The sequence below is a fragment of the Trichosurus vulpecula genome, chromosome 3 (assembly GCF_011100635.1).
Source record: "Trichosurus vulpecula isolate mTriVul1 chromosome 3, mTriVul1.pri, whole genome shotgun sequence".
Classification (NCBI taxonomy): domain Eukaryota; kingdom Metazoa; phylum Chordata; class Mammalia; order Diprotodontia; family Phalangeridae; genus Trichosurus; species Trichosurus vulpecula.
Window position 1 is genome coordinate 31012838 of NC_050575.1, and position 26594 is coordinate 31039431.

The 26594-nt window shown below is 35.5% G+C and overlaps 1 protein-coding gene and 1 pseudogene across 1 annotated transcript in view; one reads left to right on the top strand and one right to left on the bottom strand.

Moving 5' to 3' along the window:
* TRPC7 (transient receptor potential cation channel subfamily C member 7) overlaps positions 1-26594 on the bottom strand; it is a 262789-nt gene that overhangs the window by 132311 nt on the left and 103884 nt on the right. The gene's annotated exons all lie outside the window — the stretch shown is intronic.
* LOC118844464 lies at positions 24795-25589 on the top strand (annotated as a pseudogene).

The following is a 26594-nucleotide window of genomic DNA, read 5'->3' on the forward strand; positions in this document are numbered from 1 at the left end:
ACTCCCATTGAACTTGAAATCTTGCAGCCTGATACCTCCAAAATTGGAACTATGCTTTTGTTTTCAAAATAAATTTATTGGCCCATTTTGTTTTGATACAGTTTGATACTTCCCAACACTGTAGCGAGGTGAGGTAGTGGAGATAGTGTCAGGCTCAGAGTCAGGAAAACATGAGTGGAAATCTTCCCTCAGACATTTACTAGCCATGTGACTCTGGGCAAGGAACTTAACCTCTTTATGCCACAGTTTTCTCATCTGTAAAATGAAGGGGTTATAATCAATGACCTCTGAGGTCTCTTCTACCTCAAAATCTATGATTATATATGATTATCTATGAATCCAAGTAAGTGACCTTACAAAGCACATTCCTCAAGAAAACAGGTTGCTTATCATAGAATGTAGGGATGTAAGCACGAAGAATCATAGATTATACACTGGAAAGGGTCTTTGAGATCATCTAGTCCAACACCTCTCCCCTCTCATATTTTGTAGATGAGGAAATGACTTGCCCGAGGTCATACAGGTTGTAAATGGCAGAACTGAAATTTGAACCTAGGTCTATTGACGTCGGATTTAACCTTCTTTCTATCACACTATGGTTCCTTTAGCTTCGGTAGGTTGGTACTAACAGAGACTGTGATATTTGACCAGAGCTTTGTTACCTCTCTGTTTGTTGACTTTATTGTGTAAGTGCACCTCCCTAAGATGGTTATTATGAGTATCTAATGAGATAATATATATAAAGCCAGCCTTAAAGCCCTATATAAATGTGGACTATTATTATATATTGTACTCTTGGCTCCTCTTTTCTGTCTATATTGCTTCATACAAATCTTTTTGTGTTTTTTCTAAATAAACGGCACTTTTCATGAGTCGGGTTGGACAAGTAAGCCACTTTTTTTTCCTGCCAAGATATGGTTGGGATGTTATTTCCCTAGTGTAAGGAGCTACCTATGAAGAAACTTCTTGATTCTGTGCCAATTAACACTTATCCTCCAATTTGTTATCTCAGTTATATGCCTTACCCAGAGCCAGTGTTTTTGGCTGAAGAAGAACTTGACCCCAGATTATCCTGAGCCTGGCTCTCTTGTTCCTATACCGTGCTGTCTCTCAAGTCCAGTGATGGTGCCTTGTAACACCTAGATCCTAATCAAAACAGCACTTTACTGTTACCCCGCAAATGCATACAATTATGACCTCAGATTTTTTGGATTGATTTTTAGAAATTTTTCACTCCAATTCCCTCCCTTTACCAATATCTTATATTAACATTCTATCAGGAGGAGTGGGAATTCTATTCTAGGAATGGGGAAGCGCTTTTAAGTTGCTATGATCTGTTCAATTCAATAAACATATATTAAATGCCTACTATGTGAAAAACTCTATTAGGCATAAGAGTAAATAAGACGTGGTCTTGACCTCAGGGAACATATGTCAGCCCTGCAATGTGGGAGACATTTCTGAGCAGTTGCAAGGGTACATGTTATCTTTCATGCTCTTTTTGTGGCCATGGCTTATCCCTAGGCTCCTGGTGGTCATTACTACCCTATTTGAGGTAACTAGGTGACATAATGAATTAAATGATGGACTCCAAGTCAGGATGACTTAAATTCCTCACTGACTAGGATACTGACTATCTGTCAGGACACTGGTCATTCACTTTGCCTTTTCCAGACTTAATTTCCTCATCTGTAAAATGGGATTGGGAGGATCAGTCGTACTTGAAGGCCTAGGAAAGTAGTGCTCATACATTCTATCTAGTGCATACCTTGGCCAGATGTAAGCTGTAGCGACTAACCAGTGCCCCAAATGACAAACAGTCTGTGTTGAATCTTTGAGAAGCTATGGTCTACTTCAAGCATTCAAAGAACACTTCCTCATTTCTCAGTTGGCTTAAAGGAAAAGTTCCCTATGGGGGCAGATCATTATTGTCATTGTCATTATTCTGTCCCAAATCTGATGATATATATGTGAAGCATAGGGTGTCAGAGCTAAGAGGAGTGACCTCGGAGGTCATTTAGCCCAGTCTGTTTATTTTACTGATAAGGCAACTGAGGCTCCAAGGGTTCTTAGCAAAGGTGCCTAGCAAAAGTACAGAGTAAGTGAGGAAGGCATGGAGGATCTATCTACTCATGCATGTCTATTTGTATACACTTGTTTACCTACATTTAGGTTGTATTCATATATGTCTACACTGTACATAAGAAATTTTATACAGGTCTACCCGGAATTTACATGGACAGAAAGTACATAACAATATCTCCCAACTAAATTACATCCTTAGATCATTTTAGCTAGCCTCAGGAATATCTGAGCCATGTGGCCCACCAGGTTAAAAATGATAATTTATGGCAACATAATTCTGTCCACAACCTTTTGTAAATGTTAATTATCAATAATGTAATTATAGGAGGAAAAGGTCATATGCCAGTCATGGATTAAATATAATTTGCAAAGCTGTCTGGAGGTTTTCAGAACTCGTCTTCATTTTCTCCCAAACCCAATTTGGCTGATGAAATACAAAACTAGTGATAAAGACACTGCTTCCATGTCATAAGAGTCAAGGCAGGAGGGTCCTTGGGGGTAGACCATGGAATGGCTAGCTCAGGGCTAGGAAGCACAGAACAGATGGATAGAAGAAAGTCAGGATCTGTAGAATGCTTCTAGCTCACCCCAGGACAGGATACATCCTTGGGCTGACATGTGTTTTTTTGTTTGTTTTTAGGACTTTAGCTAGCTTGAGAAGAAGGCAGAATCAGCATCTTCAGTTTGACTTGCCCTGCATAACATGCTGACCCCTACCCTTGATCTCTGACAAGTCATCCCCCATCTTACTCCCTTTAATTGCTCTTGCTGCTAGTCCAGACATTGTCTTTGGAGAGTCATTGCATTGTTCAGATCTTCAGCCCTGGACCTCTGTAGATTCCAGATTTACCTGGCCCCTGATTGCTGCTCAATAGCTCTTAAATCCCTTTGATTCCCTAGGATGCTGCCCACGATGGCCGTTCCTAACGTTTTCCAATTTTCTCCAAGTCTCCATTTCAGATCCCATACTATCTGTTGACTTCACTTTTAATTTTACTGAAAAAATGAAGCTATACAATACATTTCTTTAATGTCTCCCCTCTCCTTGACTTTTTTTGTCTCAATACAGACCTCCCTCTTCTTCTTTCCTATCTCAGAAGATATATCCACCCTCTCTACCTCCCCTTATCCAGGGTTATCCTTACCTAGGCTCAGTCTCTACTCCCTTCATTGTCTCCTCACTCTAGTGTTTTCTTTCTTTTTTTTTTTTAGCAAAGACTCTCATTTATCCAATTCGACAATAAAACAGAAATCAGAGTCAGCATACAACTTTTCAATCCCTCTTTCTTCATGTCTCTTTCCTATCTACTTACAAAAAAGCAAAAAGTCCTTCCTATACCAAAAAAACCATACAAAATAAAAGTCTTCACTGGACCTTGCTGTGCCATCTACAGATTGTCCTTTCCTTCCATTCACTCTCTCCACCCACTCAACTACCTAAACTCTGACTTTTATACTCTATTGAAGCTACTCTTTTCAAGGTTTTACTTCCTTCCTAAATACCAAATTCAGTGACTTTTTCTCATTTTTTCTCACCAACCTTTTTGTAGCTTTCTTCATTATAGCCACAACTTTCTTCTAGAAACTTTCTTAGGACTTGGGCTTTGTAATGCTGAACTACAGTCTCTCCTCTTAGCTTTTTGAACACTTGTCCTTTCCTTTATTCACTGGTTTCCTTCCCTTCCCTCCTCTCTCTCTTCTCTTCCCTCCTTGCCCTTCATTTACAAGGCTTCCTCCAATATAATGTAAGGTCCTGGAAGGCAGAGTTTGTTTTCATGTTTGTCTTTGTAACTCCAGGGTCTAGCACTCTATCTTTTATGTGCATGCTTAATGAATGCTTGGGGAATGAATGAATAAATGAATGAAACTCCTACTCATTTTTCTTTATATTTTTCTTTTATAATTCTTCCATTTTGGGACTTCAGCTACCACTTTGCAGAGTTATAGATCTTTTAAGCTGAAAGTGAACTTAGACATCATCTATTTTAGTCCCCTTATTTGAAACTGAGCCCCAGGGATATGAAGAGTAACATCCAAATATTTCCAACTCTTATCTCTCTCCAGACTTCAGTCATATGTCAGCTAAATGGTGGACATCACATCAAACTCCTAATACTTCAAACCAAACCCATCATCTTTCTCCAAAAGTCAGTTCTCTCTCCTGGCTTCTTCTTTCCTTCCTTCCTTCCTTCCTTCCTTCCTTCCTTCCTTCCTTCCTTCCTTCCTTCCTCCCTTTCTCTCTCTCTCTTCCTTCCTTCCTTTCATTAAGGATATTGTAGTAATTCTCTTAATTCCTTAGACTAAAAGTTCTAGTCATCTTTGTCTCTTGATCACATACCTAGTCCATCACTAATTTTTAATTGTTCTTTTATAATAAATACCTCTTGTATCCATTCATTTCACAGAGGGGAAATGCATGATATACCCTAATAAAGTGAAAGGCTAATAATGAAGGAAAAATAATTCCTGTTTTCTCCCAGTAAGAAGAAAGCCTACAATAGAACGAGCTAAGAGGCAAAGGGAGAGACTGAAACAAGGAGAAAAGCGGAAATTGGCGGGGGGGACATCACCGATAAATGCTCTCAAAGGAGTAGACAGATATTCTACAAAAGGAAATGGGGACCTTAAAATGGTTATTAGAGAGATCATTCATTTTACTAAAGGAAAAGAAAAATAAGAACTCCTGAAAGGCAACTGACACCAAGAAGAGTGTGGAACCAAAGAGGACATTTAATGAAAAATGGGAAAAAAATTAACATGAGGAAGATAAAGTTTAATGATCTACATAATCCAAGAGAAAGGGAAATTCCTGTGGAAGCCTCTATGTCTCCTGTAGGGAAGATTTCTAAATTAGGTACAACAGAAAAAGGGAGGAAAGGTGCAAGATCTACAAGGCAATATTATAGACATGCTTAGAAAAAGGAACCTATGATAAGTACCTTAGAAGCTTTAATGATAAATTCAGAGACTAAGAAGAACCAAAGTTACTTAGACCATGAATCAAAGAATCAAAGTGCAGTATAGGCAGAGAAGGAAGATAAATAATGAAAAGATTGAGGAAAAGAAACATTTTTTTTAAAAAAGACAGAGAAAATGAAAATTTTAAAAACTAATGAAAAAAAACCAAGAAGAATGGGAGAAGGGGATTTACTTACTGAACTGAGGAAAAAAGAGGTGAATAACTAAATGACTAACTAGATGAAAGGAAGAAAGACAAATGAATTAATTAGTTAAACAAAACTTCAAATTTAGGAAAAAATGGTGACAAATGGGAGGAGAGGGGTTCAGGGTGAAGAGAAGAAAATCAATGACAATTACTTTTAGTTACTTTTAGGCAGATTAAGCTAAAATAACTGGAGATAAAGTACAATTTTTACAGAAAAATATATTATAGGAATCAAGGAAAATATATTAATTTGGAAACAACAACAAAAAATTAGAAACAGAAGAAGACTGCATCACATGACCAACAAGATGGAGGACTAGATATTTTCTCTCATTTTCACTACTTCTCATACCTCTCCAAAATAGGATTAAGCACAAGAGATAAAAGCAATTTCAGCTGTCTCCATCATGTTGGACACCAAGAACCACAAGAGTGAGTAATTCAATGAACTAATCACAGAGAAAGCTAATGTTAAAAATGAACTAAAAAACTAAAATCTTAAAATCTGGTGAACAAACCCTTAAAATTTAATCCCTAACCTTGAATGCTCACTCAACATCCCTTCCCCATTGCTCACCAAACTCCCCAAACAGGGCTGCCTAACACTACTCATAGGCTTGTAACAAAAATCAACTGCACCCCCTTTCCCCTTTCCAGAAGTTTGCTTAGACTGGAATCGTAGTTTGATAGTGCTCTGTGTCACAACACAGCACAGTCAGAGAACCAAAGAACAGAGACAACTTGGGGGAGGTATATGCTCCACTAAGTCAGAATGAAAAAGCACAGTACACAGTTAGGGGCAATTCTGTTGCTCAAAAGTTACTTGTAAAACCTATGAAAAACTGAGAAATACTTGTGAAGACTATCAGATGTGAACTATTCAATGTGGAAGGAAAGATGACTTGGAGGACTAGGCCTTGGGGAAGCCACCATTAAAAAGGAAGGAGTCAGAAAGTGAGTGATAATAGAATGCAAGAAAATTAAATGGAAAACTGAAATAACCTAATATCTTAGGAGGAAGAAAACTCAGTTAAATATCTTGAGTATAAGTAGAAAAACCAATAGGGAAAGTATTAATAACAAAAGGAAATATGGCCTCCAGCTGAATTAAGAGTCTAGACATCTATAAATAAATTTTGCAACACAAAAGAAAATGAATGAGCCCGATGAGGCAGAAGATCCTATGTATTCTCAGCATGCCTTTTGATGATGAACTCTGTAATTCCCTGAGAAGGAAACAGATTATTTACTAAACCTACTATGTGTCTGGCACTATGCTAAGTGCTTTATATACATCATCTCATTTTATGCTCACAACAACTCTGGGAGGTAGGTGCTATTATTACCCACATTTTACAGTTGAGGAAAGTGAGGCAAGACAGGTTAAGTGACTTGCCTAGTGTCCCACAAGTAGTAAATCTGAGGTCAGATTTGAACTCAGGTTTTCCTAACTTCCTAGTTCTAGCTATGGATTCTCAAGAGAGCATAGACCAACATCAGGATATTCCCAAACTGGTTTAAAAGAGAAATAAGAACTGTGAAAACAAAATTTATGGCCTTCATAGCAGAAAAAATGAACAGAACAGAAAAACTTGAATCCTTGAATACAAGTCATACCAAAGAAAGAAAAAAAGAGAATAACTAATTGGGAATGCAAATGCAGAGAAATGGAGGACAATCCGGAAGAAGACAAAAAGCAATAATATTAAAGAAAATGTGATTGTAAAGTAAAATATATTGATCCCGAAGACAAGACAAATAGAAACACTTAAAGGATTATGTCTCCTACAAGAACATGATAAATCAAAAAACCTGACCACTAAAATGTGAGAAATAATACAAGAAAACTTCCCAGAACTTCTAAGCATAGAAAATAAAATGCAAGTGAAAAGAATTCATTACTTCCAGAAAACAAAAGAAAACTAAAATTATGCCTCAAACTGAAGGTCATATGGTGATTAAATTTGACAATTCAAGTGACATCAAATTCTGTAAACAACCAGAAACAAACCTTCAAGTATAAATCAGAGGAAATTAAAAAAAATGAGTCAAATTTGCACCCAGCAGAAATTGCAGGGAGAAATAGAAAAATACATTCTGAAGAGCAAAAGAGTTCAAGATGCAACCTGAGACAACATGCCCTAGAAACCTGAGCCTAACCATTAATGAAAAAAAGATATTCAATTAAAAGAGGAATCTGAGTGATTTCTAAGAAGAAAATGATTACCTGAAGAGATTATTTGCCTTGCAAACACACTGGAAAACAGATACACTAGAAAGGTAAATAACTATAGCAACCAAGTGCAAAATGACACAATAACAACAGAGAGAACATGAAGAAATTTTTTTCCCTTAAAAATAAGCAAGACAGCATGGATAAAAGTAGAGATCAAAAAAAGTGATAGAGGAGAAAGTCATGCAATACAATAAAATAAATCTCTTGGCACCCCATCTACAGAAACAAACTGAGGAAAATGTAAACCTATCAATAAAGCAAAAAAAAAAAAAAAAGAATGACAGATTAGATAAGAAAACCAAATGCCACAATCTGTTGCTTGCAAGGAACACCTCAAAAATAAAGACAAACAGAGTGAAAATGAGGAACTGGGCCAAATTTATTGTGAATTAGATGAATCCATCAAAGCAGGGGTTAGAAACATACTATCCAACAAAACCCCACAACATAAAATCAGGTAAACAAGAAAACTATATTATGCTGAAAGGAACTATAGACAACAAACCAGTATCAATATCAAACATACCTTCCACATTCCTTAGCATCTAATATTTAAAGGAAAATTTACTGAGTTTTAAGAGAATAAATGTAATAATATTTTAATAACAGGAGATTTAATGTCCTTTCAATTTTGAAGAAATGTATCAAAGATAAACAAAGGGTAAAAGAGAAATGAACAAATTCTTGGAGAAACTGGAGCTGAAAGACTTATAAAGCTTTCCAAGTGGGACTGCCAAAGAATATATGTATTTCTCAGTATCATATGGAACTTTTTACAAAAATTGATAGTGTACAAAGACACATAGCTATTTTTAAAAAGACCAAAACCAGAAATAATAAACTCATCCATTATAGGCAATAAAGCAAAAAAAAATCATCAAAAATAAAATAAAAGAGCAAAAAATAGCTCACGGAACATAAATAAAAGATACTACCTAAATGGGGTCTTAACAATAAACTCTTAAATAACAAATGAGTCAATGGACAATAGAAAAAAATTAATAAGTAGAAGAAAGAAATTATAATGATGAAACAACATATCATTATTTCTAGAATACAACTAAAACAGATCTTAGGAGGAACATCACATTCATACAAAATTAACAAAATAGAAAAAGAGAGGATTAATAAACTCTACATTTAAAAATTAAAAATATAAACCCAAAAGAGACACAAAAGAAGAGATGCTAGGAATTAGATAATCTGGAAACAAAAAAATCCTTAAAATGATAAAGAAGAGTAACAGCTCATTCTTTGAAGAGACACATAAAATTGATGAACTTTTATCCAATCGGATTAAAAAGAAGTGGGCAGAAAATCAAATAAACAAAATAGCAAACCAACAGGTGAAGTCATAACAAAATGAGAAAAGGCATATTATCAGAACCTACTATGGACATAAAACAGAAAACAAAAGAAATTGAAGAACACTGTCAACAATAGAAAGTACACAAAGTAACAGAAGTTCAAATAGAATGAATCCAATTTCAAACAGTAAATAGGACTACCAGTATTGGAGATACCAAAGAGAGGGCAGAGTACAAAACATTGACCTTAATGGAGTTATAGGAGGATGCTATCAAAGTTTTAAAGAACAATTGGTACCAGTACTACACAAACTATTCTCAAAAGTTGAGAATGAAATTACCCTACAAGATTCATTTTAAGAGCCTAATATAATCTTCATAATAAACCAAAGAAGGTTAAAGCACAGAGGACCTATAGAACAATGAATATCAATTCAAAAATTTTAAATAAAAGGCTATCACATACAATGTAGTAATTCATCCAAGAAATCATTCATTATCATCAAAGTGGATTTGTACTAGAAATACAAATATGGTTCAACATTAAGAAAACAATCAAGAAAAATCATATTAAAAACAAAGACTATGAAACCACATGATTATCTCAATAGACACAACAAAAGTTTGCAGCACTCATCTATGCTAAAAACCCTACAAAGTACGGGCACAGGATGCACAGGAAAGACTTATATGAAATAATGTAGAGTGAAATAAGCAGAACCAAGAGAAAGTTGTATACAATAAGAACAATATTGTTTGACAAGTGACTGTGAATGACTAAACTATTCTGATCAAGATGAATATTCAAATCAACTACAATGAACCTATGAAGAAAGATGCTATTCACCTAAGGAGAAAGAATTGATACATGGAAGTATGTATCATATGATTTTTCATTTGGTATCTCAAAGTTGTTTTTTTTTTTTGGCAGGGCAATTGGGGTTAAGTGACTTGCCCAAAGTTACACAACTAGCACATGTGTCAAGTGTCTGAGGCTGAATTTGAACTCAGGTCCTCCTGACTCCAGGGCTGGCGCTCTACTCACGGCACCACCTAGCTGCCCCTTCAAAGTTGTTTTAATCAGCATTTCTCTAATCAACACTGACAGAGCATTTTTTTCAGATAAGTATAGATAGCTTTGATTTCTTCATTGAAAAACTGCTGGTTCATATCCTTTGAGCATTTAACATTTAGGCAATGACTCATATTCTTATAAATTTAACAAAGTTCTCTACATATTTCTGATATAAGGCTTTTGTCCAAGAAACTGTCTATAACACCCCCCCCCCATTTCCTATTTTATTTTTAATCTCAGCTACGTTGGTTTCATTTGTGCAAAACCTTTTTAACTTAATGTGATCAAAATTGTCCATTTTACATGCCACAATGCTCTCTATATAGACAGATTTATTTATATTCAGATTCAATTTATTCATATTCATTTCTTCATAAATTCTTTGATAGATAACATGTCCCATGTGCTTCTAATTTATTTATGATATCTCCTTTTATGTCTTGGTCATGTATCCATTTTGACCTTTTCTTGGTAAATGGTGTAAGATCAGACTGAATTCTAGTTTTCCCAATTTTTTTTTTTTACCAAATAGTGAATTCTTATCCCAAAAAGTTTAGGTCAGTATATTTATCAAACACAAGGTTACTATAATTATTTACAGCTCTATATTGTATGTCTATTCTATTCCACTGATCTACTTTTCTAGTTCTTAGCCAGTATCAGATAGTTTTGATAATTATTGCTCTATAAAGCTGTTAAAAATCTGGTACTGCTACACCTCCTTGCTTTATATTTTTTCCCCACTAATTCCTTTCGTAGTCTTGTTCTTCCAAATGAATTTTGTTATTATTTTTTCCAGTTCAATAAAATAATTTGTTGGGAATTTGATTGGGATGGCACTGAAGAGCAGATTAATTTAGATAGAATTGTCATTTTTATTTTATTGGTGCAGCCCACCCATGAACAATGAAAATTTCTCCAATTATTTAAATCTGACTTTATTTGAATAACAGTTTTATAATTATGATCATATAGCTTCTTGGATTTGTCTTGGCAGGTATACTACCAGATATTCTATGTTGTCTATAGTTACTTTTAATGAAATATCTCTTTTCTGTTTGCTCTTGCAGGATTTTATTGATGATATAAAAATGCTGATGATTTATGTGGATTTATTTTGTATTCTGCAATCTTCTTAAATTTATTGTTTCAATTAGCTTTTTGTTGAATATCTAGGATTTTCCAAGTATACCATTGTATTGTCTGCAAAAGAAATAGTTTTATTATCTCATTTCCCTTTCTGATTTCTTCAGTTTCTTTTTCTTCTCTTATTTCTATCGTTATTGCATTTATAGTACAATATTGAAGAATATTGGTAATAACGGTCATTTTTGTTTATCTCCTAGTCTTACTGGGAAGGCTCTAGCTTATCCCCATTATAGATAATACTTTCTGATGATTTTAGGTAGCTGCTTCTTATCATTTGAAGGAAAAATCTATTTGTACCTATGCTTTCAAGTGTTTTTAAATAGGAATGAATATTGTATTTTGTCAAAAGCTTTTTCTGCATCTATTGATACAATCATATAAATTGTGTTACTTTTCTTATTGATATGATTAATTATGTTAACGATTTTCTTTACATTGAACTAGCCCCGCATTCTTGGTACAAATTCCACTTGGCCATAATGTATAATCTTTATGATATATTGTTGTAGTCTCCTAGCTAATATTCTATTTAGGATTTTTTAAATTAAAATTTATTAGTGAAATTGGTCAACATTTTTTTCTTTGTTTTTGCTCTTTCTGATTAAAGTATCAGTACCATATTTGTTTCATAAAAGGAGTTTAGTAGGACTTCTTCTTTGTCTATTATTCAAAATAAATTATTTGATATTGGAATTAGTTAATCCTTGAATGTTTGGTAGAATTCATTTGTAAGTCCATCTGGTCCTTATCTTTTGTTCTTAAGAAACTCATTTATAGCCTGTTTAATTTCTTTTTCTAAAATAGGTTTATTTCACTCTGAGGTAGCACCTCACACCTGTCAGATGGACTAATATAACAAAAAGGAAAATGATGGGTGTTAGAGGGGATGTGGGAAAACTGGGATGCTGATACACTGTTGGTGAAGTTGTGAATTGATCCTACCATTCTGGAGAGTGATTTGGAACTATGCCCAAAGGACTATAACATTGTGCATATCCTTGATTCAGCAATACTGCTGGTAGGTCTATATCTGAAGCCATCAAAAAAGGGAAAAGGACCTGTTTGTACAAAAATATTTATAGCAGTTCTTTTTGTGGTGGCTAAGCACTGGAAATTGAAGGGATGTTCATCAATTGGGGAATGGCTAAACAAACTGTAGTATACGATTGTGATAAAATGTTGTGCTATAAGAAATGACAAACAGGATGATTTTTAAGTTTTGTAAACATACCATGTACTACTGGGAAAAAGAAATATTCCTTTCTATTCCCATTCAACTCTCTCTAAGATTCTATTCTTCTTGACTTCTTTCTTATTTATTTTTTAAATTAGATTTATGTAGTTATGAAAGGAAGGTTGAAGTCTTCCACAATTATAGTTATGCTATCTATTTCTACCTGTTATTCATTTAGTTTTTACTTTACAAATTTGGATGCTATAGCACTTGGTGCATATAGGTTTAGTATTGATTTTACTTCATTATCTATGGTATGTTTTATCATAATGTAATTTCCCCATTTATCTCATTTAATTAAATTTATTTTAGCTTTAACTTTTTCTGAGACCATGATTTCTATCACTGCTTTTTTAAAAAAAAGTATATTCTGGAGCATAATAAATTCTACTCCAACTCTTTATTTTTATCCTCTATGTGTCTCTCATTTTTAAATGTGTTTCCTGTAAAGAACATATTGTTGGGTTCTAGTTTTCGATCCATTGTGCTGTTTCCATTTTATGGGTGTATTCATCCCATTCACATTCAAAGTTATAATTACTAGTTGTGTATTTCCCCCAATTCTATTTTTCCTCATAGTTTATCCTTCTCTCTCTCTTTTTACACTATCCCTCCTTAGGAGTCCAATTTACTTTTGGCCATTGGCCCCCTAATCACTTATACTATCCCCCCTTCCCTTCTATTTCTCCATAAGTTAAGAAGACTTTTATACCCTACTAAATATGTATGTAATTCCCTCTTTAACCCAGTTCTGATGAGAATAAGGTTTCCATACTACCTGTTTCTCCACTGTCACAGTTCTTCCATTCTTTTATATGAGATAATTTGCTCTGGTTTATCTCTCTCTATGTAATTTTATTTTTTAGGATCATCCCATCATAATCAACTCAACCCCAAACCTTCTATCTATGTATACTCTTTGAACTACCCTGGTAATGATAACATTCTTAAGAGTTACAAATAAAATTTTCCCATATAAAAAGTAAACAGTTTAAACTTATTAAATTTCATATAATTAGGGTTTCATGTCCATCATCTCATGTTTTTCCTGATTCTCGTAGGTCAATTTTTTTGCTCAGTTATGGTATTTTCCTCAGGAGTACATGAAAGTCTCTTAATTCATTAAATACCATTTTTTTCCTTGCTGGGTAGGTTATTCTTGGTTGCAAACCCAGCTCGTTTGTTCTTCAGAATATAATATTCAATGCTCTGGGTCTTTTAATATAGAAGCTGCTAAATCTATGTTATTCTGACTGTAGCTCCACAGTATTTAAATTGTTCCTTTCCAGTTGCTTGTAACATTTTCTTCTTCACCTGGAAACTTTTAAACTTAGCCCTAATGTTTCTGTGAGTTTTCTTTTTAGGATCTCTTTCAGATGGTGATCTGGATTTTTCAATTTCTATTTTACTCTATAGTTCTAAAACTTCAGGGCAATATTCCTTAAATATTTTGTGAAGTATGGTGTCTGGACTCCTTTAGTAGTCCAATGATTCTCATGTTACTTATCCTTTGTCTATTGCTTTTCTTTTTTTCTTTTGTGTGTGAGGCAATCAGGGTTAAGTAACTTGTCCAGGGTCACATGGCAAGTAGGTGTCAAGTGTCTGAGGCCAGATTTGAACTTGGGTCTCCCTAACTCCAGGGCCTGTGCTTTGTTCACTGCATCACCCAGCTGCCCTGTTGGATGTATTTTTTTCTAACGAGGTATTTCATATACTCTTATTTTAAAATTTTATTTTATTTTATTATTTTTTGATGTCTTATGAAATTAATAGCTTCTCCTTTCCCAATTCTAATTTTTAAGGAATTGTTTACTCCTGTAAGTTTTTGCATCTCTTTCCCCAATTTGTTGGCTTTCAAAATTTTCTTGATTTTCTTACATTGCTCTTATTTTTTCTCTAATTTTTTCTTGACCTCTCTTATTTGATTTTTAACATCTTTTTTTTTAAAAGATCTAGAAACTTCTACATTAAGGGATCGAAGGCCTTGGAATATGATATTCCCGAAGGTGAAGGAGCTAGGATTAAAACCAAAATTTTTAACATTTTTTTAAAGCTCTTCTAAGAACTCTTTTTGGGCTTGTGACAATTTTACATTTTTTCTTTGGAACTTTACAAGTAGCTGTTTTGACTTCATTGTCTTCTTCTGACTTTGAATGCTGATCTCTTTCACTACAATAGCTATCTATGGTTGGGTTCTTTCTCTGTTGTTTACTCATTTTTAAAGTAATTTTTTGATTGTTAACTTTATGTTAAGGTCAGGTTCTGCTCCCAGGGGGTTGGGGGATAATGTCTCAGGTTTCAGGTTTTTTGTGCTGTTGGTTTCTGAATTCTATCTGGAGGCCTATGACTTTTTGGTTCTTCCAATGTTCTGTAATCCAAGGCCAGGTATGTTCACTTTCTCTAGGTCATGCCTTGATCTATGAGTGGAGTACTGCTTTACTCTTGACTTCTTATTTTTCTATCATTCTAAAATTCACTTTGAGGTATTATTTTAAGCTACTTTTTTGGGGGTGGAGGGATTTGAGAGAGCCAAGTAATTTCCTTCCTTATTCTGCCATCTTCCCACAATTCCTCCCCTCTCTATGTAATCTTAACAAAATCTAAGAGGCAATAATAGAATGGGAAATCACATGCCAAATAACTACAAAGTATATAAAATATTTAAGGATCAGTATACAAAAGCACATAAAATACTCAGAGACTTAACTTTTACAGAGATTTAATAGCATGCTCGTTAAACAACTTCAACAGCTGGAGGGATATTGGTTGCGCCATGCCAATATAATAAAAATTACAATGCCAAAATTAATTTACAATTTTAATGCCACACTAATCAAATTATCACAGGGATACCTTAAGGAATTTGATAATATAATAACAAAATTCATTTGGAAAAATAAAGGATCTAGAATATCAAGGGAAATAATAAAAAGAGGCAGGGATGAAGGAGGCATGGCTAGGACTTCCAAATCTCCAAATATTGTAGAAAGCAACTCTTACCAAAACCATCCAGTATTGGTTAAAAAAAATCAGAGCAATGGAACATAATAGACATGGAAGAATCAGAAACCATGGAACTTAATAAACCAATGTTTGATAAAGCAGAAAACATAAATTATTTAGGAATAAATTCCCTATGTGATAATTCCTGGGAAGACTGGAAAACTGGCAGAAATTATGTTTAGACCAACATCATATTCCAGAATACATTCTAAATGGATATGTGACTTTAATGTTAAAGATCACACTATTGAAAATTAGAATAGAAGAAGATCATCTTTCTCTCATAGCTCTAGATAGAAGACACATTCTTAATAAAACAAGGGATAAAGACAGTTATAGAAGAAAAATTAAATAACTTGGAATATGTGAATCTGAAAAGCTGTGTGAAATTAATTCACCTAAGGTAAGAAGAGAAGCATTTGAATGGGGAAAAAATCTTTGTATCAAGTTTCTCTGATAAAAGATTGGTTTCTAAGATACATACATATATATGCATATGTATATATACAATGTATGTAGGTATATATTTATATAATATGCTTATACATGTGTAATTATATTTTATATGTTTGCATGTATGATTTCATGTTTGTATAGAATTAATTTCAGTTTGTATATATGTATACACACAGATATGTATTTTTCTGAAGACATAAATGTTCAAAGGATATAAACAGAAAGTTTTTTAAAAGGATTGAAAATTATTTCAGCCGAATCACTAATAATAAGAAAAATGAGATTTCACCTCAACTCTGAAAATTGGCAGAGATGACAAAAATGAGAATATCTAATGTTGAAGGAGTTGTGGTAAGATAAACATACTAGTACATTGTTGGTAGAACTGTAAATCAGTACAATTATTTTGGAAAGCAATTTGGAATTACACAAATAAAGTGACTAACACTTCTCTACCTCTTGACCCAGAGATTCCATTACTAGTTTTATACTCCAAGGAGGTCATTGATTAAAAAAAAAATCAACATATATATCAAATATTTATAGCAGTACTTTTTGTTAGAGCAAAGAATTTGAAATAGAGTACATGACTATTAATTGGAGCATAGCTAAACAAATTGTTTTACAAGAATAGAATGGGATATTGGTATGCTGTAAGAAATGATGTGTGATGAATATAGAGAAGCAGGGGGAGATCTATATGAACAGATGTGGAGGGAAGTAAGCAAAGCCAAAAAAACAACACATATTACTACAACAACGTAAGTGGTAATAACAGCAACAACACACATACAATCAAAAGTAAATGCTGCAAAATTACAAAGAATATATATGACTCCAAAGAAGAGATATGAACAGGCATTCCCAGAGGTAGGAGGTCCATGACAATGGTTCATTGCACATATTTTCAGGCTTTTGTCAGTATTAGTCAGTATTAATTTTTATCTTTTTTTTTGTCCCCCAAAATGCTATTTGCCATATGGGTTGGATTTTTGGGAGGGGAAGGAGAGGAATTCTGGGAAGAATTTGATGATGTGAAAAAAAATTTAATAAAATTTATCAAAAAACATTTTTTAAAAAAAGGCATTGATGCTTAGAACATATTGGATCTATAGATGGCACAATAGAAGGTTGAGGGAGACTAGGGCAAGAACCCTAGATAGACTGGGCTATTGGGTATGAGATAGTATCAGGTGGCATTCTGGGAAGGAGAACTCGACCCTTCAACCTGCAACTCAGAAGCACAGGGATACAGAGTGAAACCATGAATTTGTGGAATCCATGATGCTGACCAAATTCTCCCTTGTTTTTGGAATGGGAAAAGGGGTAGCCGTGAAGCTTTTGAGATAATGGGGAGGAGCCTGATTTGCCTAAAGTCATATAGCTAGCAAATGGCAAAGCTAAGACTTGAAACAAGATTCCCTGACTCTTGATCCAGGCTTTCTGCTGCAAGGGTGAATTTCCAGAGAAAAAGTGAAAGTGTGGGCTAGACAAAAGAGCACTCTTCATTTGTTTTACTCACTGGCCTAATGAGAACATCTAAATTTTAAACTGTGCATGAAGTTTGGTCCTGCCTACTTACCTTGCCTGGCTTTCCTTTGGTTGAAGAATTCCCATCATTCCTGAACCTCTGTGTGTTTTATTTATACAAGGGCAAATTCATATTCTTAAAATACTGCTTTTCCTATGCCACTCCCTGGCTCCACTGGCTTCAATAGTTACTAACTGCTTATTGAATTATATCTAAGTTTTTCAGCCTGGCACTCTAAAGTCTGGCCCCAATTTCTTTTAAAAAATTAAAATTATTTTTTCTTATTCTAAACTTAATAATTATCAATACACTTAAATATTTAAATGTGCAAATGGAATAAGAAATCATTATATAAAAACCAAAGCTGCTAAACTAGGTATACTTTGTTTTTTAAAATGTCTACTCACTTTGCCAAAAGAAACAGGATGACATAGTGTCTAGAAAGCTTGACTTGAAACCAGGAAGTTATAGAACAATTGTTAACCTGTCTGTATCTACGAAGGGATTTTCCTCATTGGGAATTCCCCATAAAGGATTTCCCTTGTTGTGAATTCCCCATGTGAATAAAACCACAGGAACAGACTCCTCCAAAAAAAAAAAAAACCAACCAACCAACCAAACAAACCCCAAAGTAAAACTTGTCATAGAATAATAGCAAAAAATATCTCATTTGATTCCATGCTATATTCTGACTGCTTTTTCTTTAGTGTATTTTCCTCTTAACTCTATTGCTATTATTACGAATTTCAACAGAATAATGAGCAATAGATAAAGTATTATCATTTTCTTTCTTCACCTCCCATATCGTTTTCTTTACTCTCTGACACTGCATGTACTTTTCTGCTGTCATGCTCACACTAATTCTTCTCATGTTTCTGCCTGAGTTTGCAGCCAAATCTTGTCCAACCTTCAAAGGCCACTGAATGAATGGACAGTTAACAGATAGATACAAGGTACAGTGAGACAGTATGAGTTGAAGGTTAGTTAGGAGAGACTTAGGATTCCGGCCATTTGTTATCAGACTTTCCCTTCAGGGTCTTGGGCATAGTTGGCTTCTTACCATAAGAATAGTATTCTCCCTTCTCAGTTCTCTTCTCTGTTTGTATGGGATGGATAATGGCACTTAATACCTCTCTATGATTGAGCTATCAGGTAGTATGCAAAACATTCCTCACTCTTCTTCCTCTAAGGCATTAAGATGAATAGAGTAACTTGCTTATTTATCAAAGTTTGTTTCTAGAAGGAGTAATTCTTTCATTGCCAATGAATGAATGAATGGAAAAGCATTTATCAGGCACTGTGCTAATGAGCTTCAGATACAAAAACAACAAAAAGTCCCTGACCCCAGGAAACTTACATTCTACTAGGAAAGGCAACATTTACATTTATAAAAATAAGCATATGTAACATAAATAGAAGTTGTTTTTTTGGTTTGTTTTTGAGTAAGGAAAGATGGTAGTGGTGGGGTTTATGGGAAAGTGTTTGCCTTGTAAACAGCAAAATGCACAAATAAAACATAAAAAAAGAATCTTTATAACAACCCTGTGCCAAAGTAATTTGTTGTTCTTTTTTTATTATATGATCAAATGAAATAGCCTTACCTAGTGGCTGGAGAGTTAGTCTTAGAGTAATTTTTTGGCCAAAGTTCCAGTCCAGACTTGGACACATGTTAGACATGTGACCCTGAACGAGTTGATTAACATCCTAATGCCCCAGGAAATTCCAAGTTAGTTAAATAGTTGATCTTCATTTGTTGGGTGTAGGAGTTTCCACAGAGGGAGTTCTCCATGTAAGTGAAATTAAACAAAACAAAAATCTGTCCCGATTCTTCTATATCACATTCTGATCTCTTTTTTTTCGTTTACTTCCATATCATATTCTGATCTCTTTTTTTTAAATTTTCCCCCTTAATTGGGTTCTTCTCCTTGTGTTTACTGATTATTAGTAAGTACAATGTCTTGTGGTTGAAACAACACTAGCCTTCGATTCACAAAGGTCCAGATTCAAACCTTCACTTGACCACTTACTGTCTGATTGACCTGGGACAAGCCAGTCCTATCTCTGAACCTCATTTCCCCGTCCATAAAAGGAGAATGTTAGATTAGCTAAGGCATCTCTGGAGAGAGACAATCCCCCCTCCCTCTCCATCCTCACCTCCCCCATCTCTCCCAGTCCAGCATGAATGCTAAGGTAGTGAATCACCGAAGCAATAGGAAGAACTTTGTGTGGGAAGTTTTTGCTCATCCTCCCTTTTTCAGAGCACAAGCATAAATGTACTCAGGTGGTAACAGGGAAACCAGAGAGAAGTAATCCCTGATATTGTAGTCTTAAGTGGCTCCTTGGTTTGGACAGTCATGTGACCCATGTTTGCTATTCCCAAGGCCTGTTCCTCTATCCTCCTCTCCTTTCCCCATGATTGATTTGGCTTCTCAGGGCACATTATTTCATGTAATTGTTTGACTCTCACATGGAACTCTGATTGCTGCTGCCTGGATATCCACGTGAGCAAAGGCTGCAGAGATTCTCTCCTGTTCCCAGCTCATAGAGATGTGAAACAGCCCTTGTGCCGGCTTAGGCTGGGCCATGGGAAAGAGAATTCGCCTGAGGCAGGTGACCTCAGACACTGGTTCCCTTTCAGCAAAGTTTGTAGTACTTCAAAGTCTTTCCTGAATTCTCTCTCTACCATGCAATTTGCTGGCAGAGCTGACAAGGGAATTGTTTATAAAATAGGTTGCTCTTAACCATTTGTAGGAAATCAGAAACAAAGCGTTGACTGGGGTATCTGAGCCTTTGTTCCCGGACGCCAGACTTTAGAGGACACAGATATCACTCATAGTGTTTTAGCAATGTAGAAGACCCTGAACTTAGCATCAGGGGAAAAAAAGAATAAATATCTAAAATAGGAGATGACCAAATGGATATAAAAATCACCAGTTATAGCTTTAATCACATGAATGGCTTTGGAATTTTAAAACCTGCTAAGAATCTTAAAAAGAGGAATGATGCAGAAGGACCACGTATGGATAGTGGACACTGGCTAGCTCAGCGTGGACAGAGCTCTTTCTGTGAATTCCCATGGGGTCCAATAAAAAAGAATAGTTTTGTAGTGACTAATAGGGAACATGACTAACTGGAAAGAGAGAGTGACTGAAATTATTTTCCCATCCCCTAGTGTAATAAAAGCAAGATGGCATACTGAATATGGTTTTCTTTACTGAAGATATAAAACAGCACAGCCAATTATTAGAAATGCCATTGGATTTGAAATTAGAAGACCAGATAGATCAGCAAAGATGGCAGAGGAGGACAAAGAAACAATACAGCCCAGTTTTAACCCACCACAATTCACCCCCCTCATGTTTCCTGAAGACAAAGATATTTTCCCTACGAAGCACTAGATCAAGTCCTGCTTGATAAATCTAAGGAAACAGTGGGTTATTTTGCTAGCCTAGGCCAGAAAAGGGAGCTAAAACTCCGCAGATACTAGGGACAGGGTGTAGCCAAAAGAGTACCATATGAAAACTTTCTGTATGCAGACTGGACTGGTGTCTGCAGTTGGGAGCTAGGGCCAGAAGAGATCTCAGATCCAGCACAGGGTAACCACCCTCGTGTGTGGTAGTTCTGACCTGTCAGCTTGAGAAAGTTTTTTTTTTTTGTCAAGGAATTTGGCTGTGTGAGGAAAATGGTCCTGGCCAGAGTTGAGATAAATGAGGAAAGGAGGGGGAAAACATGGAGGAGGTATCTCCATATGACTAATATCTCCTTATATTGTCTGGTGTTATATTAGTCCTTGCAAGGGTGAACAGAGTTGAGTTGTGTTAAGAGCACACAGTAAGCTTTTCAATTTTGGGTCTCAGTGAACAGCGGATAAAACTCTAAATGACAAATGCTCACATCACTGAATGTCTGAGTTGCTCTGTGTTCCTAAGACGGCATTAGCTATAGGAGTGGGGTGAATGAGAATAAGATAGAAATGGGAGAAATTATTATTAAAGAGGAAGGTGAACGCCAGAGAAGGTAAGAGACCTATGTCTCACGTAAAGAGGTAGCCTTGAGGTTGGTCATCATGTCTTCTCAGATGTTCTCTTCTTCAGTTAAACTATCATTTGCTAAGGGATATTCCCTGTACCATCCTGGTCATCTTCCTCTGTACTTTTTGAAACCAACTTATCTACTTCTTAAATTGTGGTACATAGAACTAAAAAAGGAAAAACCACACCAGATGTGGTCTAAGCAGGGCATTGTATAGTAGTACTGAAATGCAATCTAAGATCATCTTAGGTATTTGAGGGGCCATATCAAACTGTGGACTCTATTTTTTTAAGATCATATTGTTAATTAATGGATAATAATTTTAATTATTTTAGGTATTAGATATTAGAGCAGCTAGGTGGTGCAGTAGATAGAGTGCTGGGCCTGGAGTCAGGAAGACTCATCTTCCTGAATTCAAATCCATCTTCAGATAGTTACTAGCTATGTGGCACCAGGTAAGTCATTTAACCTTGTTTGCCTTAGTTTCCTTACATGCAAAATGAGCTGGAGAAGGAAATGACACTTTATGTCTTTGCTAAGAAAACCCTGAATGGAATATGGACATGAGTCAGACATGGAGTCAGACATAACTGAAATGACGGAACAATAACAATCATGGTGTTGTGGACAGAGAACTTTCCCCAAAGTCAGGAAAATGTGGATTCAAGTCCTGCCCCTGACATACACTGGCAGAGTAAGTCACTTAATATTGCAAAGAAGATGCCAACCTGCTCTTGGGGGCAGAGAGAGAGAGAGAGAGAGAGAGAGAGAGAGAGTGTGTGTGTGTTTTCCTACCTGGGAGTTCCTCACGCCAGCATAATTTAGTTTAGTCCCCATCTCTATTAATAATTTTACTTAAAGCAAAAAGGTTTTTATACTGATAAATAATATGATTTTTAAAATATTGTTTATTTCATCTTTGTAGAATCATTTAAATACCTATTTTGTATGTTTCATAATATATGTAATTATAGGAGCTAATTTGTACATCTATTTGTTTTTAAACTGTAAATTATTATTAAGCTTGTAGGTCACTAAAATGTCTGGATCTTTTCACATGAACTGTTGTCTAGATGCATGTCCCTTGTCCTGTACTTATGAAGCTAATTTTTGGATACAAGTGTAGAACCTGACATTTATCCTCATTAAGTTTCATCTTATTCAATTTGAGCCATCATTCTAGCTTGCCTAGATGTTTTTGGATCTAGAAGACCCTCTCCTCCAATATCATTGCTAGCCTTCCTGGCTTTTTGTCATTAGCATATTGGATAAGCAGGCCTTGTGTGGCTTCAACGAAATCATTGATTAAAAAAAAGTTTGACATCATAATGTGAAAGACAAGTACCTGGGGCACTGAACTATAGACCTCAGTATACATCAAACAATTGATGACCACTCTTTGGATCATTTAATCAATTCTAGCATACAGCCCCTATATCTCTACCTTGATCACAAAGATTGTATGAGAGACTATTAAATTTATTGCTACCATATTCTTTTTTTTTACCTTTCTACTGTACCACATCTATGATTATATTTTTCTTGTGGACTGGAACACTCTAACCTTCCCATCATAATATTACACATACTTCAAGGCCATGTCAAATTTTGCCTCCTCCATATTAAGATTTCCTTGACCACACCAGTCCAAACCTATCTCTACCTTCCCAGAATTCCTCCCATGTGGTCTCTATTCATTTGATAGGTATATGAATTTCTTATTAATTTTTCTTTTATGTGCATACACTGCTAGGTAGTAAACATAGATTGCTGGAATTGGAGTCAGGAAGACCTGAGTTCAAATATGACCTCAGTATCACATTACACATATCAAATTTACTAACATGACAAAACAGGAAAATGATAAATGTTGGAGAAAATGTGGGGAAGTTGGAACACTAATTCATTGTTGGTGGAGCTGTGAGCTGATCCAACCATTCTGGAGAGCAATTTGGAACTATGCCCAAAGGGCTATAAAAATGTGCAAACACTTTGACCCAGAAAATATCACTTCTAAGGCAATATCTCAACAAGATCATAAAAATGGGAAAAGGTCCCACATGTACAAAAATATTTATAGCAGCTCTCTTTGTGGTGGCCAAGAAGTGGAAATTGAGGGAATGCCCATCAATTGGGGAATGGCAGAACAAGTTGTGGTATATGAAGGTAATGGAATACTATTGTGCTATAAGAAATGATGAACAAGTGGACTTTGGGAAAATCTGGAAAAACTTATATGAACTGATGCTGAGTGAAGTGAGCAGAACCAGGAGAACATTGTACACAGTAACAGCCACACTGTGTGAGGGCTAATTTTGATAGACTTAGCCCTTCTCAGCAATGCAAGGACCTAAAACAATTCCAAAGGACTCATGATGGAAAATGCTATCCTCATCCAGAGAAAGAATTATGAAGTTTGAATGCAGAGTGAAGCAGACTATTTTCTTTTTTTTTTCACTTTGTTTTGTTTTTCTTTCTCATGGTTTTTCCCAGTCATTATAATTCTTCTATAGAACATGACTAATGTGAAAATATGTTTAGTAGGAATGTATGTGTAGAGCACTTATTAGATTGTGTGCTGTGTTGGGGAGGGAGGGGGGAAGGAAGGGGAGAAAATTTAAAACTTATGGAAATGAATGTTGAAAACTGAAAATAAATAAATAAAATATTTAAAATAAAGAAACTTGAAGACCTTAAGGCATCACTTAACACCTTGGTTCCTTACGCAGCTTTCTACAGAAAAGTGTCTTTTATCTGGGCTCTGTGAACTTTAAAAAAAAAGGATAACTATATTTTGATATATTTTGTTTCCTTTGTAATCCTGTGCATTTTATTTTATGCATTTAAAATATTCTTAGAAAGGCTCCACAGGTGTCCCCAGATTGACAAAGGTGTCCAAATCAAAAAGGTGAAGAACCTTTGGCACAGCATGATAAGTTGTGGGACAGCTGCTGACTTGCATTGGTAGAAAGAGATTCCTCATTGGGAGTTCTCATATCAATAAAATCACAGATTCACTCCCAGAATAAAAGTAGTAGTTATGGATTTGGATACTACAGACCTATTCTATATTAATCTCTCCTAATATAGGTTCAAACTTAAGAGATTTTAATATGAAATGGACTGATCCAAGATCTAAATAGTCTAGCGGCTTACTTGATAGCTAATATAAAAGTTATTCTGGGGGGGAAAGGAGTTATTTTGCTCTGATTGATTGCTAGGAGAAATTTCAAAAAAAAGTGAGAAAATTTGAAAAGGGACACAACTGAAATTTTTTAAAGGAGATTTTAGTCTCTATGAGACTTTGGATCCCTTGTTAGACATGGGCGGCCTCTGCTTATCCAGTCAACATCCTAGTTAAACCTATATAAGTCACTGATTCAGATAAATAGTCTTTATATTCTCTAAGCATTCTCCCTCTGCTTCACTATGATTAACTGGCAATGGAATTAAGTTCATTGTCTGTTGACAGTTGTCATTAAAAAAGCTGCCAAGTGCTTTTGGCTTTCAGAGCAGGATCATGGTGGTGGGCAACAATAAGTGCCTCACCAAAGGCAGCAAAAAAGGAGCCAAGAAGAAAGTGGCTGATCCGTTTTTGAAAAAGGATTAGTATGATGTAGAAGTACCAGCTATGTTCAACATTTACAATATTGGCAAAACACGGGTTACAAGGAATCAAGGAACAAAAATTGCCTCTGATGGTCTCAAAGGTTGAGTTTTTGAAGTGAGTCTTGCTGATCTGGAGAATGATGAGGTTGCTTTTCATAAGCTCAAGTTAATTACTGAAGATGTTCAGGGCAAAAATTGTTTGACTAATTTCCATGGAATGGACCTTACCCAGGACAAGATGTGCTCCATGGTCAAAAAGTGGCAGACCATGATTGAAGCCAATGTTGATGTTAAAACTACCGATGGGTACTTGCTCTGCCTCTTTTGTGTTGGTTTTGCCAAAAAGTGCAACAATCAGATCTGTAAGACCTCTTATGCCCAGCACCAACAGGTCCATCAGATTTGTAAGAAAATGATGGAAATCATGACCTGAGAGGTGCAGACAAATGACTTGAAAGAAGGTGTCAGTAAACTAATTCCAGATAGCATTGGAAAATACATAGAAAAGGCTTGCCAGTCCATTTACCCTCTCCATGATGTATTTGTCCAAAAAGTCAAGATGCTCAAGAAGCCCAAATTTGAATTGGAAAAGCTAATGGAACTGCATGGTGAAGGTGGTGGCTGTGGAAAACCTTCAGGAGATAAAACAGGCACAAAAGTAGAAAGGGCTGATGGCTATGAACCACCAGTTCAAGAATCTGTGTAAATAAGAACTTTCAAAAGTTGAAAAATAAAAATTTATCATTGTGAAAAAAAGCTACCAAGTTTGTTTTGGTTATTCCTACCTCTCTTGTGGCAATTTTCCCCACTTTCTTCAGTAGTGACAAGGTAATATTCACAACAGTGCTATTGCTATGAATATGCTGACTTGGTTCTGTATCGCAAAATATAACAGACTCTCCATACAGAAGACAGAAGAAAACAAAACATTTATTCAGACACCAGAGAACAAAATCCCCAAACCAGTAAGTCCAATCCATCATGCCAGCATAGCATCATAGCACACATTATCATAGCAGGGAGCCACACCATCCCATAAGCTTCTTCCCTGTTGGGGCCTTCCCACAATCAAACACTCACAAATCCTAGCTCTCTCCTTGACCACTGTCCTCTCCTCCTGCTGTTCCTAACTGTTCTGAGCATTTCCTGCCCCACCCTTCCAGTTTAACTTTTCAGCAAGCTCCTCCCACCACATGTGACTTAGGCTTCAAATTTATATTATTATTACACTCTCCTCCACCCTTTCCCTACCAAAGATATACACACTTCCTTCCAGATGTTCAACCCTCTAACCCCACCCCATCAACCCAGTGGTTCCTCAAAGTGTTTCTTGTTCCAAAATCATCTAACACAGAATCAGAATTGGAAGGGACATCCAAGGGTAACTAGTTTGTCCTATATCTCACCAATAACCTTTTCTATTTCATCCCTTTCAAGTGGTCTTCTGGTGATAGTAAATTCACAATCTTCCAAGGCATTCTATTCTATTTTGTACATTCTGAATTGTTAGAGAGCATTTCCTGGCATTGAGCTAAAATTTGCCTTCTTGAGATTTCTAATTGTCCCTCCTAGGTCTGGCTAAGCAGGACAAATCACATCCCTCTTATATTTAACAGCCAATCAGATGCTTGATAATGGCACACATTCCTCCAATAAAGTCTTCTCTTCCTCAGGATTCAAATATCCAGTTCCTTCAATCTATCCTTATATG